General features: G+C 43.0%; 1 long non-coding RNA gene across 1 annotated transcript; it reads right to left on the minus strand.

The window, feature by feature from the left end:
* Nucleotides 1–2,814: 2,814 nt before the first annotated feature.
* Nucleotides 2,815–13,613, minus strand: LOC115418568 (uncharacterized). Its single transcript, XR_003935322.1, has 4 exons — nt 13,357–13,613; nt 7,236–7,453; nt 3,252–3,284; nt 2,815–2,842 (listed from the first exon to the last, which is right to left on the minus strand). It is a non-coding gene; the product is annotated as an uncharacterized LOC115418568 (long non-coding RNA).
* Between the last annotated feature and the right edge of the window lie 3,534 nt (nt 13,614–17,147).

The following is a 17,147-nucleotide window of genomic DNA, read 5'->3' on the forward strand; positions in this document are numbered from 1 at the left end:
GCAGGTCTTCCCGGCAGAGCTGGACCTTCTACAGTCCAGGACAGCAGACTCATGTCCTTCACACTGGAGCTCACTGGTCCAGACTGGAGCCTCCCCCTCTCCATAGAGCGCCCCCTTGAGGAGCCCAGGAGCCCCACAGCCCAGCTCCCTACAGACCACCTGGGCATCATTAAGGTCCAAATCCTCTTCACATACCGAGGACCAGGACTGGTTGGACCGGACCTCCAGTCTGCCTGAACACAGACTGGAACCATGGACCAGTCTGACAGAGTCTGTGGACACACAACAACACACACACATGTTTAAAGACACAAGAGCGGGGGGCCACGGCTCAGAGGTAGAGCAGGTCATCCAATAACCCAAGGGTGGGCAGTTTGAAAACCGATCTGTCCTAGTCTGTCCAGTGTGTCCTTGGGCAAGACACTTCACACACAGAATCCCAGTGGTCAGTGAATGCACCATAATGCAGTGTGTTTGATCAGTGACCTGTGCACTGGTTCATCTCAGACCACTGGAAACATGTGGCTCATGTCAAACATCTGCATTTAAGGACATGGTTTAGTGTCAGTGATGGGTTTGCATCATTTCATCAGGTACATATTTACCTTTGTTTTGATTGTTTGATACTTCCTAGATCTGTAGTTTTGCACTTGGTTTTGTATTCATTTTGTATTATCTTTGGATGGATTTGGTTTGGTTTGTCTGGCTTTATTCAGAAGGGGACAAGAAATAGAAGATTTTCTTCATCGTGCTCCTTTTTGAGCATGAATATGTACATGTTTGTTCACCTGATGATTATCGAATGTCTACTGATGAAACGCACAACCATGAACAAAGTAAATGAAATGAATAAATGACTGAATGAATGGTGTCCTCAGAGTCCAGCAGACCCACATAGAGCTGGAAAAAGAGCACATGGACCAACACAAAGTCCAGTTCAAATAAATGGACTCAGTCCTTCTGAGCTGTTCAACAGCCTGTTGGAAAGCAGAGTCATGTGACCACGTTCATGGACTGAAACTGAATTCAGCTGCATGTGTTTGATGTTTCAGTCCAACCGTCCAATGTGTGGACCTGGTCTGACTGGGTTTGGTTTGACCCAGCTCAGATAAAACACACCTGAATGGACTCATGGAAGAACTCTGACAGAATCAGGACCATCATCAGTAGACTTACCTGAACAGGTGAGGGACAGGGTGGAGAAAGAGTATGAAGTATCTGTTCTCACACAGTCCATCAGTGCAGATGTAGAGAGAAGACAGGTGGGGCTGATGTGCCACCCAGAACCAAATAGATAAGATGGATCAGATGAATCAGATCTTCTCCCAGAAACAGCAGATCCACAGTCCAGTCGACGACATATGACATCTGCTGCCTTCAGGGTCCAGGGGCCAGAATAATCAAAATATTCCACGTCTCTCCATTCTCCATGATGTTTGATCTGTACTGTACCGTTACAGCGACTGGCTCCTCCCACCAGTCTGACATCATCAGGATCTGATCAAATACAAGTGACAGATAAATGAGCTCAAAGTGAGTGAACTGATGTCAGCTGGTGTCAGTCAAAGCTCCGCCCACCTGTGCAGGTAAGGTCCACAGCTGTTCCAGATGAGCAGGTCTGTGCCCCTGAGCTTCCACAGTCCAGCAGAGCAGACTCATGGCCTTCACACTGGAACGTCTGCACCACAGGAGCCTCCGCTGCTCCAGAGAGCGCCCCCTGGAGGAGCCCAGGAGCCCCACAGCCCAGCTCCCTACAGACCACCTGGGCACCAGGAAGGTCCAAGTGTCCTTCACACACTGAGGACCAGGACCTGGACTGGGGAGAGTGGACCTCCAGTCTGCCTGAACACACACTGGACCCATGGACCAGTCTGACAGAGTCTGTGGACACAGATGGAAGAAGACTGGAATCACACTAGAGTCTGAAGTGGACTCTAAGGGACTGTAGTTGACTGGAGGAGACCAGGGTCTGGGGCTTGGACTATATAATGGATTTTACTGGACTGTAGTGGACTGGAGTAGACCGGGGTATGGGGGTTAAGACTATACAATGGATTTTACTGGACTGTAGTGGACTGGACTAGACCGGGGTCTGGGGCTTGGACTATATAGTGGATTTTACTGGACTGTAGTGGACTGGAGTAGACCGGGGTCTGAGGCTTGGACTATATAGTGGACTTTATTGGACTGCAGTGGACTGGAGTAGACCAGGGTATAGGGTTTGGACTATATAGTGGATTTTACTGGACTGTAGTGGACTGGAGTAGACCGGGGTCTGGGGGTTCGGACTATATAGTGGATTTTACTGGACTGTAGTGGACTCACATTCATATGTGTTTGTGTTTGTTTCTTCTGTGGGACATGATGTTCATCAGCTGTTTGTTTGTGGACATGGATATTATTGATTGATTGATTGATTGTATTGATCAGTTTGTGTGAGTTGACATTAAATGTGAGTTGAAGTCTTGGACCGACCAGGATCTGAGAGTCCACAGAGTCTGGAGCCCACAGTGACAGTGGAAGGGTTAGGGTTCAGTGTTCATGCTCTTACCTGAACAATTCAGCTCCAGGGATGAAAAGACAAATGATTCAGATCTAAAACAGTCCCTCAGTTCAGATTCATCACAGTCTGATCTGATCCACCAATTGTCTCTTTCTGAACCAGTGTTTCTGTCTCTCACTGAAACTGCAGATCCACAGTTCAGTTCTGCACAAACTCTGTTTCCTAACTTCCTGTACCAGTATAACCCTTCCACTGGTTTCCAGTTTCCATCCTTTTGTTTCATCTCCAGGTCACCATGACAACGACTGGCTCCTCCCACCAACCTGAAGTGGACAGACTCTGTAGAAATAAGACAGACCAGTCAGAGTCCGGTCCAGAACCACAACACACCATCTGGACCACATGGACTGGATTATTGAGCACATCTGGTTTCCATGTGTGAACAGTGTTTTCAGTCCCACTGACAGATTTTGTGTCCAAACGGACTCAGTTCATCCCTCATTCATTCAGTCAGTGAATTGAATGGCTCAGTCTGCTCCTGTTTGTCAGTGTTTCCTTCACTTGTGGATCTTTAAAGCCACACTTGTCCAAATGTCAGGAACAGCAGCTGAGCGTGCTCAGTGGAGCTTCTGTAAACCCATCATTCCTGAATCCTCTGCATTAGCTCCAGTTTGTTCAGATGAAAACCACCTGAACCAGGATGTTCAGCTTCAGCCCAGTTCACATTCCTCCTTTGTGCATTTCTTACCTGTGGAAGTGCTGTTGTTTTCAGACAGGAGCCCTGCAGGAAAAACACAAAGGACAGCCGTGAAAACAGGACAATATGGTGCCGGTCTTCTTCCAGTTGAGTGGACGCTGGTGTGACCTGCTGCCGCTGCTCACCAGCAATTTTAAAGTGTTTTATCCTCCTCAGACCCAGCGATGGGTTTTCTGTCCACATTTGTGGAAAAGAGTTTCACAACTTTATACAAAAAAAAGAAAACTGTCCACCACAAAGGACATTCCATCAAAATGTTAAAAACTGCATCTGAAAAAACTGTTGCATCATGATGTTCCCAATATAGGCACTGATTTAACAAACAACAAAAAAAGCTTGTCTTTGCTGATATTTCCTGGGTCTGAGGAGGTTAAATGGTTTTTATGCCCGAAGTGAACTGAGTAATTGTATGTATGTGGGAACCAAGCGACCATATCTCTTCTCACTAGTGCAACAGTTGCTGTTCCTGCACTTTGTTGTCAGAGGGCTAACACTAGCCTACCTATTGGATCACTTCACCCAGCTTCGCTGATCCACCTGTCGCTGCTGCCGCTATGTGGGCCTGTGAGTTCTATCTGTGGCCCCCTGGTGCTTTCCCATACCCCAATATCTCCCTAGTCTTCCAAGCTTGACCCAGGGAGGCTGGGTGTTTTCTCTGTGTCAGCATTTTAATTGAACACTTTGAGACTTCGACATTCAGACTCAACAGGTCGACTAACGCTGGCACCAAGCACAACAACACCACTGTCAACTTTGGTCTCCTCAGCATTCGCTCCCTCACGAGGCAGAGGATGTCTGATTCAGGACCTCCTCACCGACCGTAAGTTCCACTCCCTCTGTCTTACTGAAACCTGGCAACAGACCAATGACTTTTCACAGCTAAATGAATCTACTCCTCCCGGGTTTGTTTACATCTGCTGTCCCCGTGGCAACAGTCGGGGAGGAGGTCTCACAATAATTCACCGCGAGAAGTTGAAGGTCCTACCTGTGTCTGTGCCTTCCTTCAGCTCCTTTGAATGGAATGTGTTCATGGTGCCTGTCCCCACTCCATCAATTGTCTCAACAGTTTATCACCCCACCCCACCCCAAGCACCACAGTGACTTTTTAAATAGTTTTACCACTTCACTCACCCACTTATCTACACTTTCACCTAATATAATACTGCTGGGGGACTTCAATGTCCACATGGACAATAGAAACTTACCCCTCACCACAGACTTCTCTTCCTGTTTGGACAGTTTTGAATTTCATCAAGCCATAGACTTTCCAACACATAAGAAAGGACAAACCCTGGATCTAGTCTGCTGTTCTGCCCCCCCCCACCCACCCAACTGTTCAGCAGATGAAGTTCACATCTCCATCCATGTCCTCCTCTCCTTCAACACCACACTCCGCCTCACCGCTCTCAAGTCATTACATCTCATTTCCAAATATCAAGGACATTGGTTTACTCACGCTCTCCTCCAACATCAACAACATTCTACTCCCAGACTCCCCCTCAACTCCTGATGAACTTGCTGCATTATACAATAATAATCTGACCCACATTCTCCATTCTCTTGCCCCACTGAAAATACGGTCTGTTTCCTTCTCCTCAACTGCCCCCGGTACACCCCCGAACTCCGACAAATGAAGGCTAAAGGTCGACAACTTGAGCGACTCCTCTGTTGTGAATGATTAAGAAGAAAAACACAAACTCAGGAATGCTTGTCTGGGAATATCTCCCTTTCTTTATTTGATGGTGGAGGGGGGTTTATACAGGGGCATTTGCACATTATAACTTACATAAAAGGAACTAACCACTAGCTACGTGTGTGATTAACTCTTTTGCCGAGTATGATGTTATGTTATTAATGACTGTTTTGAACATAGCTTCGGTGGGCACACCCTCTGTTTCCTGCTCCCACATCAAATTTCCACAGGTCATGGTCACCTGGACACACAAACATGATTTAACAGAAGTTACTCAACTTCATGAAATAACATACGCACACTTAAGACCTTATCAAATCCCACACCACAAAAAACTGGTCTAACTATCCACATGGACATGCTCCAAACACACATACAGCACCAGAAGGACTCAGTTACTAAAACCAAATCCAACTACTGTTCTGCTTTAATCATCTCTTCAGAAGGAAACACCAAACACTGTTCACCCTGCTCAATTAAACTCTCCAGCCACCTGACTCCCTGCCCCCCCACTTGTACTCATCGAGCGTCTGTCAGTCTGTACTTCAATTCTTCAATGAGACAATCCTCAACATCCACCTGCACCTCTGTCCAAACTCACCGCCTGCCACTCCACCTGAACCACTCACCCTGCCACAGTCATTTTCCAGTTTTCAACTCCCTGATACCTCTGTAATCTTCAGCCTCATCAAAAACTCCAAACCCTCCACCTGTCACCTCGATCCACCCACCCACACACACACACCTCCGGTCAAATCCTTCCTCTCTCCATCTGCCATCACTCACTCTTCCCTGACCACTGGAACTGTTCCTCCACAATTCAAACTGCAGTCATCACCCCCATCCTCAAAAAACCTGGTCTAGACCCCAACAATTTCAATAACCTCCACCCCATCTCTAACCTACCTTTCATTTCCAAAATTGTTGAAAAAATAGTCGCCATTCAACTCCACACATGTAATGACCAATAGCCTCCATGAGCCTCACTGGTCTGGTTTCCGCCCCCACCACAGCGCAGAAACTGCTGGAATCAGCAGCTGCTGTGACAAACAGGAAGTGGATCAACTGGTCACTCAGCGCAATTGACATGATTTTTTCACCCAGGAAGAATGGCCCTGGGGAGCCCGCCTGCCCTGATGGAACATTTGCAGCCGGATACACCCGGGACGCTTGGGACAAGTAGAGGGTGGTCTGTCTCTCTGCTCTGTCGGTGGAGGACATCGAGGACATCTACTCAGCTGGGTTTATGATAGTGGGACACCTTCTGATTGGTCGGTCAAAATTGAGAAGCACTTTGGAATGGTGAGTGACAATGTGAAGGAATTACAACAGGTGGGGACGCAGTCAGAGGACTCCCCCTGCAGTCAAACATCTTCCATGGTCAGGACAACAGTAGGAGTGAACTGATAAGAACTGGTACCAACTGAAGGACAGATTGACCCACTGGAGTCTCTTATCTTGCACACACATTCCACAAATACACAGCACACATACACTTTTCCTTGCCCCAAACCCCAAACCTTGTCTGCTGTCTACCTTTTCCTTTTTTCACCCTATCCCCCGTATTCCTTCCAAATCCATGAAAAAATTCCAACATGTGTCCACATGTACTGTGTGAAAACTGTATGATGTCATATATTTGTGCTTTGCATTATCTTGTGTTCTTCACTGCACATTTCAAAGAAAAGGGTTCAGTGGTGGCGCACCAGTTAGGAGCAGTGGCCAAATGTCCCAATTCATCGAACGCAATCTCATTTGATGTACTCTGTGCTGTATGTACACTGTGCTGTCAAATGACAATAAAGAAATCTGTAATCTGTAAAAAAAAAAAAAAATCAGTAAAGGTGGTTCAGACTCTTCATGTACTGGTGTGTGTTGAGAGGAAACACAACATGTATGTGTTTGATCCTGATCCATAACTCCAACACAGACGAGTTAAAGACACAACCTGAGGCTGATGAAAGCACAACACACATTTGCACTGGTTTATCCCATGGTATCTATGACAGAAGTCAATAATGGACCCAGTCAGCAGCTCTTCCTTCTAAATCAGCTCTGACACTGTCACTGTTGGAACAGACAGGATTCATCAAACCAACATTTGACTGGATTCACACTGATCTGAACTGGACCCTCAGGTACCATCATGACAGTCACATGACCATCAGCACACGCTAGGATTGATATCAAATGCACACATGACATGTCTGTAACCATGGAGATGAACCTGTCAAACAGCAGTTTACCCTTTCAGCTCTGTGTCCGTCCATCATTCCACCTACCTTGAATGGAAATGCAAAGGAAAACCAGGACGTATGGTGCGTGGTCCATGTCCAGTCAGACGCTCTTCTCTTCTTGGAGCTGATCTCAAGTTGATTGGCGGGTCATCCGGATCCACCGTGTGCTTTTAAAGGTGACAGAAGGAGGAACTGGGTGGTGTGTGGTTACCACGGAGGTGGAAGACCACATCCTGTTTCCTGGTCCACATCACTGACTGTCTCTGGACAATGAAATGGACATAGTTGAAAGACGCTAGAAAAGTATAAAGCAAATTAGACTACTGGTATAATTATTGGACATTGTTGTGTTATTATCATTATTACAACAGTTATTACCCCATCCACACCCCCCACACACCCCCACCTTCTCAGTCCCCTCTTCCACTTTTCTCTATCGACCCTGATCAGTCTATATTGTTTAGTTGCTCTTAAAAATACAAAAGAATTCATTCATCTCTGATGTTTCCAGTGTGTTCAGTAAACGTCCAATGAAGAGACCATAATGCATCAGTGTCCAAGTAAAGACACATTAAAAGCAGCACCGACATATTTCCAGGGTGCAGTCGATAATGGTCTGCTTTCACATCCCTCAGTTCAGTTTCATCACATCTTCTGCAACATCTGTTTTACAGGAAGGTGTGACACAGAGGCTGTTAGACTCCACTCCGAAGATTCAGTTGGTATTCAGTCTGCCCTGCAGTCTGTAGTATTTAGTAGACCACCAAATATACTCCAGTAGTTTGTCCAAAATGTTCTTAAACTGCAACACAATAATGTGTTCGTGGTGGTTCTTCTGGGTTCAACTGGACTGGTTTAGCTCTTTGGAAAACGTTTCATCTGTCGTCCAACAGACTTCTGAAGTTCTAATAAACCTGTGGGGGAGTGGTCTTATAAACCTGTGGGAGGGGGTGGTCTTATAAACTTATGGGGGAGTGGTCCAATAAAGCTGTGGGAGGGGGTGGTCTTATAAAGCTGTGGGGGGAGTGGTCTTATAAACCTATGGGGGAGTGGTCTTATAAACCTGTGGGGGAGTGGTCTTATAAACCTGTGGGGGGAGTGGTCTTATAAACTTATGGGGGAGTGGTCAAATAAACCTGTGGGGGGTGTGGTCTGTGCAGGTGTTAGTCCATATGCTAATGACCTTCAGTCAGGGCTGTCCAACCCTGGTTCTCCAGATCTACTGTCCTCTATGTTTTAGTGTGTGTCAGACCACTCCCTCTGTGGGTGTGTCAGACCACTCCCCCATGGGTATATTTCTTCATTTATGTTCATTTCGTAGATGTAAACATTTTCATTACGGAATTTTTTCACTCAAAAATATAAGAAAAAACTTTGGAGTTGATATTATTTTTCAGTTCTTATCCTATTATTTATATTATTTCACTGGTCCGGCCCACTTTAGATCAAAATTTTATCAATGTCATTTTTCTTCGTTAGGTGTCTGATGCCTCAGATCATCACTGGACTAACTGTTGGGTTTGACATTTTGTTATAATTTTGTAGCCAATTCAAATCTTAATGATTATCTTCTAAAACCTCTTGTACTTTCTCAACAGATTTTAGACTGTTAGAATGTTAAGAATTATTTTAACTCTTTCCCCGCCATTGACGAGATATTCCGTCAATTGCTTCCCAACGCTTCCCCGCCAATGACGAGATTTTCCGTCAATCCGTGTTTTCACTGTTATACTGTAGTTGGAGGTGTTGTGGATCATGTGAATTACTTTCCTTAGTCCAAAAACAAACAATTAAGCAGCTTTTTCGGAAAAATGACGGGCCGGGTTTAACGTTTTTGCACTGGAGTCTCCGTATCCCATGGCAACGCATCCAGCGGCAGTCACTGAATGAGGAAATGAAGACTGCAGGAACCGCGCGCAGTTTCAAAAGCCTTAAAGATGATTATGGAGACAGAGTCTGACAATTCAATATATGATGGAGCTACAGAAGAACCATTTAGAGACAGGAACGGAGAAATAGAAGGTGAGGGAGACGGACACGGAACACGGGAAACAAGGAGCGGCTCAGGTCCGACACGGAGGTGCGGGGGGGGGGGGGGGCACAGAGCGACACGGAGAAAATGACAGACAGGAGGAAGAGAAAAGAGACATTTGTAGAGGACATTCAAGGAGAAGACAGACATACAGACATGGGACAAGACAAAGGAAAGCTAGTCTGCATCTGTTAGAGTGAGTTCAGATTCAGACTGAGGACACAGAACAGATTCAGCTGTAGAATGTCAGCAGGACACAGGGAAGACACTGTTGGATTTGGCTTTTGTATGAAATAAATAAATACATATATTCATACAGAGATAAATAACTAGATGTCCATAGAATTATTTACAGATCAAACACAGCAGCTGGTCCAACAGGAGGACCTGGTGCAGCCAAAGGCCAGAAATCTACAGTATTTAGTGCATTTGTTTCTTTTTTTCTTGAAAATGAGGAATATTGAGGTGTTTATATCCAAAAGCTAAACTACTATGTGTTAGACTTATAACTGATGTATGTAAATGTGCAAAGTTTAGAAGGAACCTGGTGCTTTACAAGATGTTCGGTCTAAAGTTTGGTGTGGATTCCACTAACATTTTGTGGAATGATGGGATATCTTAGAGCTGTTTGTTACTATTATTGCTGTTATTATTATTTTATTTTGTGATTTTGAAGACAGTGTTACTGTTGGTAAATAAGAAAGAGTCAAAAATGTAAATAGGAAATCAGTTTTCTCTTGAAAATCAATATCTTTGAAAAAAATGCAATTTTCTCAGCTTTTTGCTCAAAATTCAGTTTTTTCCTGAAAATGACCAATATTCAAATGTTTATATCTCACGAACGAATAAAGATAGAATAAAATAGTTTTTTGTGTTTAAAAGTTGAAGTTCTGTTCTTTCTTTTGATGTATTCAGTGTTCACATACTCCTAACACAACATTTTCAGTGAGCCTCCAAAGATTAGTGAAAATGACCAAAACGGCTGGCGCTGGCTACCAACTCACTGGAAAATGCTCTGGCGGGGAAAGAGTTAATATGACAGTGTTCACAATTTTCTCCTTTGCAGTATTATCTCTAGTTTCTGTATTCCTATAAACCCCAAATGGACTAGTTGATGTAGCTAAGATAAGAGGCTCATGGGATGATAAGGGGTCTGCCTCTGTGTCCAACTTCTCCTGCAGTTCACACACACACACACACACACACACACACACACACTCACACACACACACACACACACACTCACACACACACACACACACCCACGCACACACACACTCACACACACACACACACACACACACACACACACACACACACACACACACACACACACACCAGAGGTGATTTCTCTCAGACTGCAGTGGAAGCTCATCTTCTCCTAAAATGACTCAAATTAAATGCTCAAATCTGTTCAGTTGTGTTGACATTTCATTGACTCCAAATGTGTTAGAACACGTTCATCTCACAGACGAGTTCGTTCAGAATCAGCTTTATCACAGATCAGTGGACTGGATGTTGTTCACTTCTCCTCCATTCCTGTGTCTGTGTTTTCTCCTCCATCTCTGCTCAGTGCATTTGTCGTAGACGCTCAGCGTCCATGCACTTCAATGGGACTGAGTGGAACTGGCTTTTTCATTGCCTCAAAACTGGACGATAATTGGATAAATGCCACCATATTGTCCCGCCCCCGGACGCTCAGCGTCTCTGGGGGTGAACGGAGCTGTGGGCGGAGCTCGACCGGGCTGGACGCTGAGCTTCCACCTGCTGATTGGAGGATCGGTCCAAAGACTGAATCCCGTTTGATTGACAGCTGTTTTCAGATCTGCTCCTTCACTGACACAGTTCAGTTTAAAACCGTCACACATTCTGCTGTGGAATCAGACAAACCACTACGAAATGAACTGTTCATTTACTACACTGGAAATAAAACACACTCATTGTACTTTCTTGTTTCATTTTAACATAATTTCAGTGTTTTCTTGTTTAGTTGGTGCGATAACGTCACTGAGCATTTTCTTAAAAAGGAACGAATTTATGTTTAAATAACTGGACATTTTTTTTGATGTAAGCCGACAATGAGCTTCTCCTGTCTGAAAGATGAGCAGCCGACACACACACACACACACACACACACACACACACACACACACACACACACACCCCTTCAGATGGGCTCCTACTCCTCTTCCTGTTTAAGCTCAGCTGAAGAAAATCACCGACCAGTTCACTTCATTCCAAACCACTGTCCAAACACAGATCGAACTCACAGACTCACCAGTAATCGAGCCAACGCCCAATTTCCACAAACACTTCACCTACAAGGCACTTTAATGCACGCAATGTACTTTACACCCACACAAAGAACACAAGCGTCACAGAACATAGAACACAAACATTTATGTGCAGTTTGTCAAAGCAACAGAACTCCTTAAAACGCAACAGTAACATATGAGGAACCTCTGAGACTTCCACTGTACTTTTGAACATGTGTTTTCTAGAATTTGCACAGTATACATATACATATACATATACATATACATATACATACACATACACATATACATACACATATACATTACATATACATACACATATACATATACGTACACATATACATACACATACACATATACATACACATACACATATACATACACATATAAATATACATATACATATACATATACATATACAAACTCCTCCACTTTTCATCTCAGTATATTCACTCATACTCCAACACACCAACATATCCTGCATTCTCCTCTACTCACAGACTTTTTTTTTTTTACCCACACTCCTCTGTCCTCTGCTCACTCACTTTCCACACAATCACACACAAACATCCAATCCAATGGATTCATACAACAGCCATGTTACATGCAGGATTATTTAACATCAAGCAGGTGTGAGCTAATATTCCAGCATACAATTCTAGGACAGATATAACATTATTCTAGAATATCCCATAAGGCGCCCACGCAGAGGACTGCATGAATCTGCAGAGTCCTGAACTAACTCACTAAGGCTCACTACTTTCTTGTAAAATGGACAATGCACAATTAATTTACACAACTCCTTGCAAACAACAGATGAACTTTGAATATTTCAGACTCTGGTCCCTTTTTCTACCAGTTCCTACACCTTCTGTACAGTACTTACACCACAGGCTGGACTGTAGATAAGCAAAGGCATGACAGAGAACACTAGAACCATGACTCCAAATAATGCAGTGGACCGTATTCATAGATCCAATCCTGTCCCCAGGGCCGAGGACTGACACAGCACTCACACTCATTTACTTCTGCTCTGTCTCAACAAAACACTTTGTCCCTCATGGACGGCACATAAACTCTGAACTGCCAGTTCTTAACCCTTTCATGCATGAATATGAGAACCTTAATCAAGATTTTTTTCCTGAGTATTTTTATTCATCTTTAGGCATGAAAAAAAAACACAATTTGATTGATTTTTTTATGAATCTATTTTTCATGGAGTTACAAAAATGTCCACTCAGCTGGATACCATGAGTTTAATTTTAGAAGCAAAGAAACATGCATTTACTGATGTTCAGTGGGAAAACTATGAAGTAAAAACACTTTTAATGCTGCTAATCTGATGTTTTCTCACATTTTAACACACCTGCATGGAGATAATAGGCTAAAAATAACCTTTTTGTTTTAAAAGAAAACAAAAAAAAACAAACAGAAAACTGTTAATTACAGTCTAATAATAACTGCCTTTTTTTTTTTTACACTCAGACATGTTAGTGCAGATCAGGTTTATCTAGAACAGCACAGTTACAGTAATGGTATGAATGTCAGTGTATGGGATGATGCAGAAGTGTCCACTGTGAAGCTGATATGGAACTAAAACAACCAAACCCATGAATACACAAGAGAACACCTTTGAACAGCTGTCCACTGTAGTGACCACTATGCATGAAAGGGTTAAAAACCAGACCTGGGTCCATTTATGGAAGGCACCCAGGGGTCCCAGGGCCTGTTGGTGAGTGCAGGTTCCCCAGATCACATCCAATCACTTTGCAGTTCTTTTTCCAACAGAGCCCAAATTCTCCTCACAGTAAGCTGTGATGAGACTGTGCACGTATTTGGATAGAAAGAAAGCTCTTACCTTTAGTTTGGGCCCAAACACAGCGTCACCACGAGCCATCTGTGAATCCACCAAGGCCTCTGTCCAGCCCCACGGTGGGCACCAACTGTTGAGGCTCAAATAACGAAGAAACCACGACTTCAGGATGCTCTCAGGGAACATCTGCCTTTCTTTATTCAACAGCTTTTATACAGAGGCGTAGGCACATCCTTACTGCCATAAAAGGAACGAACCATTCACTACGTGTGTGATAAACACTTTTGCCAAATATGATGTTATGTCATTAATGACTTTGTTTTGAACATGGCTTTGGTTGGAACTCTCTCCTTTCTGCTCCCAGATCAAATTTCCACACGGTGCTCTGGACACAAACAGGATTTAATAGAAGTTACTCAACTTCATGAAATAAGATACGCACACTCCTCCCCTGAAATTATGAAAATTAAATGGTTGTACGGTTGTGTTGACATTTTATTGACTACAAATGTGTTAGACCACATTCATCTCAAAGATGAGTTCGTTCAGAATCAGCTTTATCACAAATGAACGGACGCGATGTTGTTCACTTCTCCTCCATTCCCGTGTCTCTGTTTTCTCCTCCATCTCTGCTCAGTGCATTTGTCCGTAGACTGTGTCCGTCTCTGGGCTTTAATGGGACTGAGTGGAACAGTTTTTTTCATTGCGTCAAAACTGGACGGTAATTGGATAAATGCCACGATGTTGTCCCGCCCCCGGACGCCCGGCGTCTCTGGGGGTGAATGGAGCTGTGGGCGGAGCTCGGCCGGGCTGGACGCCAGAATCCCACGTGCTGATTGGAGGATCGGTCGAAAGGCTGAATCCCGTTTGATTGACAGCTGTTTTCAAATCTGCTCCTTCACTGACATAGTTCAGTTTAATAACATCGCGCATTCTGCTGTGAAATCAAGAGAAACCACTATGAAATTACTCGTTCATTTCTTGCACTGTAAATAAAACACACTCATTGTACTTCCTTGTTTCAATTTAAAATAATTTCAGTGTTTTCTTGTTTCAGTTCCATAATTTAATCATTTCTTGTTCGAGTTTAATAGTTTTGTAGATAGTTAAATCAATCAAACTGTCGGCTAGGTCGCAGTGAAAGGAGCATCTGTAGTTTAAAAAGGCTGAAGTCTGACACCCACAATACACTGGGCCAAAGCAATCTGAGCAGAGAGGACACTGGTCCAGTCCCTGGAAAAGACGCCAACTTGGTACGATAAGGTCACTGAGCATTTTCTTAAAAAGGAACGGAGGGCCAAATGTACGTTTAAATAGCTTGACAATTTTTTTTTTTTTTTTTTTGATGTAAGCCGACAATGAGCTTCCCCTGTCTGAAAGACGAGCAGCCACCACTGTTCTAATGGTACCAAAAGGCAGGTTCTAATGTTATCAAATACAGGTTCCTTTCATCTTATGTGTGTTTGTTGTATGTTTTATATTTACTTCTTGGATTTTTTTTTTTTTTTTTTTTTTTTGCCTCTTACAGGTAAGGAACCAAATATGGTAACTTCATTGACCTTGATTTTCTACATAACAAATTTGAAAAATGTCACAAAAGTTTCAGAGTATTTCTGTGAGTGAACTATAAAGGGTTAAGTCCAAACCAGTTCAGTCTTCATTGTTTCAGACGTCTCTGGACTTGAGTTCGTTCCTCAGTTGATTTGTCAGTGTCACATTTTAAGACGATCCCAGAAGTGAACGTTTGTGCAGGTTTATGTCAATGTGAAGACTTCCCACCCAGCAGTCTGTTGTGACACTGAGTACATGTACGTAGAGTCCACGCAGTCGTAAAAATTGAGCTTGGCGCAGACGTGTCCGATGGATGTGTGCTTTGGGTCCACATTGAGTCCACCTCGAGTACGTGTGGACATCAGCGAGTCAAGTCCATCAGACTCTGTGGGGGCCGACTACCCCACTGTTGAGCTGCTCATTTTCTTTTTCCCTACCTTCAGAAACTTTCATTTGAGGGGGCAGGACGTTTGTTTAAAAGCACACTGACCCCTCAGACGGTCATCCTTCAGGAGTCTGAGTCTGCTCAAGGTTTCTGCTGTTAAAGGGAAGTTTTTCCTCACCACTGTCACCAATCACAAGTGTTTGCTCCTGGAGGATTCTGTTGGGTTTCTGTAAACTTGATTTGATTCTGATTTGACCTGATAAAGCACTTTGTGACTCTGTCTGTGAAAAGTGCTCTATAAATAAAATTTACTTACTTACTTGCTTACTCTTGACACCCCCACCCCCACCCCAGATCTGAACCTGGATCGACCCTATCTCGTGACTAAATCCAATCTGATCTTCAAAAAAATGCCAGATTGGCAGCTGACACTGATCTTTAGATTGGATCAGGACATCCCTGCTAATGTTCATTATTATTTTTATGAGGAGTGCTGTGTTTTCTGTTGTTCCAGTTCAAACATGCCAGGCTCACATTCAGAGGTGGATTCAGTCTCACAGATATGGACCGTTTGTTTAACAAGTCTTCACTTGTTGCCATTTTGTCACATTATCAGAAATTCAGCAACGACTTCCAGGTGAAAATAATACACAGGGAAAGATGGGAAACACACACCACAGATCTGTCATGTATCTGTGCTCTGAGGCTTCTTCTGAGGAGTACCACTGTCCACAGCTTCACAAAAGGGTTATTTAAATTCTATAGATGAGTGACAAATTAACCCTTTCATGCACAGTGGTCACTACAGTAGACAGCTATTCTCCAGCTCTTCTCTTGTATATTCATGGGTTTTGTTGTTTTCGTTCCACATCAGCTGACACAGTGGATGCTTGTGCATCATCTCATACACTGACACTAGTCGCTTTTCCATTGACCTTCAAATTGCGTGAATATAACTTGTGCATCAAAATTTACCTAATAGAAAAACAACAATTTTGCCAGAACTCTCGTTTTTTGATTAAAAGTTTTTGCGCTGGCAAGAGGTGGTTTTTCAGCTGTAAGCACAAATGGCATATCACGCAAAACTGCAAAGGAAAGACCTTTTTCCACAACTAGAGTCACGTGGATTCAAAAAACCCGATGTTGACGGATGTTACAACAAGAGAAGAAGAGTTTTAAAAGAAACATGTTACGGTATGTGTGGACACACGAGGAAACCCAATCATTTTTTCATTTAGTAGGAGATAGATGGGTAATATCTAATAATAATGAATATATCTGTAAATCAACACCATATTTACGTTCATCGCCATGTTTATGGAATGACTTCTCGTGTCATTTCACAATAATAAATAAACAAATCATCGCATTTGTGATTTAATGGATAAACTCACATTACACACTTCTGTTTTTTCGACATTTAGTAAATATCGGTAAAGTTTCACGCATATGTCCAGTGGAAAAGTGATTATTCACATAAGTACTGTAACTTTGCTGTTCTTGATAAACCTGATCTGCACAAACATGTTTGAGTTTAAATTAACTGCTAGACTGTAATTAACAGTTTTCTTAAAATTTTTTTTTCTTTTTTTGGCACATTATCGCCATGAAGTGAGTAATAACTAGTATTAGAGTATGTTAAAATGTGAGAATACATCAGATTAGCTACATTTAAAAATGTTTTTATTTCATTGTTTTCAAACAGTATATCACTTTTTGATATTGCGTTTTAAATACATGTTTCTTTGTTTCAAAAATTAAAGCTGAATGGACATTTTTGTAACTCCATAAAAAATAGGTTCATTAAAAAAATTGTAATCACATTGTTTTTTTCATGCCAAAAGTGGACTAAAAACAGTCAGGAAAAAAATCTTGACTAAGGTTGTCATAATTCATGCAT

The sequence above is a fragment of the Sphaeramia orbicularis genome, chromosome 4 (genome assembly GCF_902148855.1).
Source record: "Sphaeramia orbicularis chromosome 4, fSphaOr1.1, whole genome shotgun sequence".
Lineage (NCBI taxonomy): Eukaryota > Metazoa > Chordata > Actinopteri > Kurtiformes > Apogonidae > Sphaeramia > Sphaeramia orbicularis.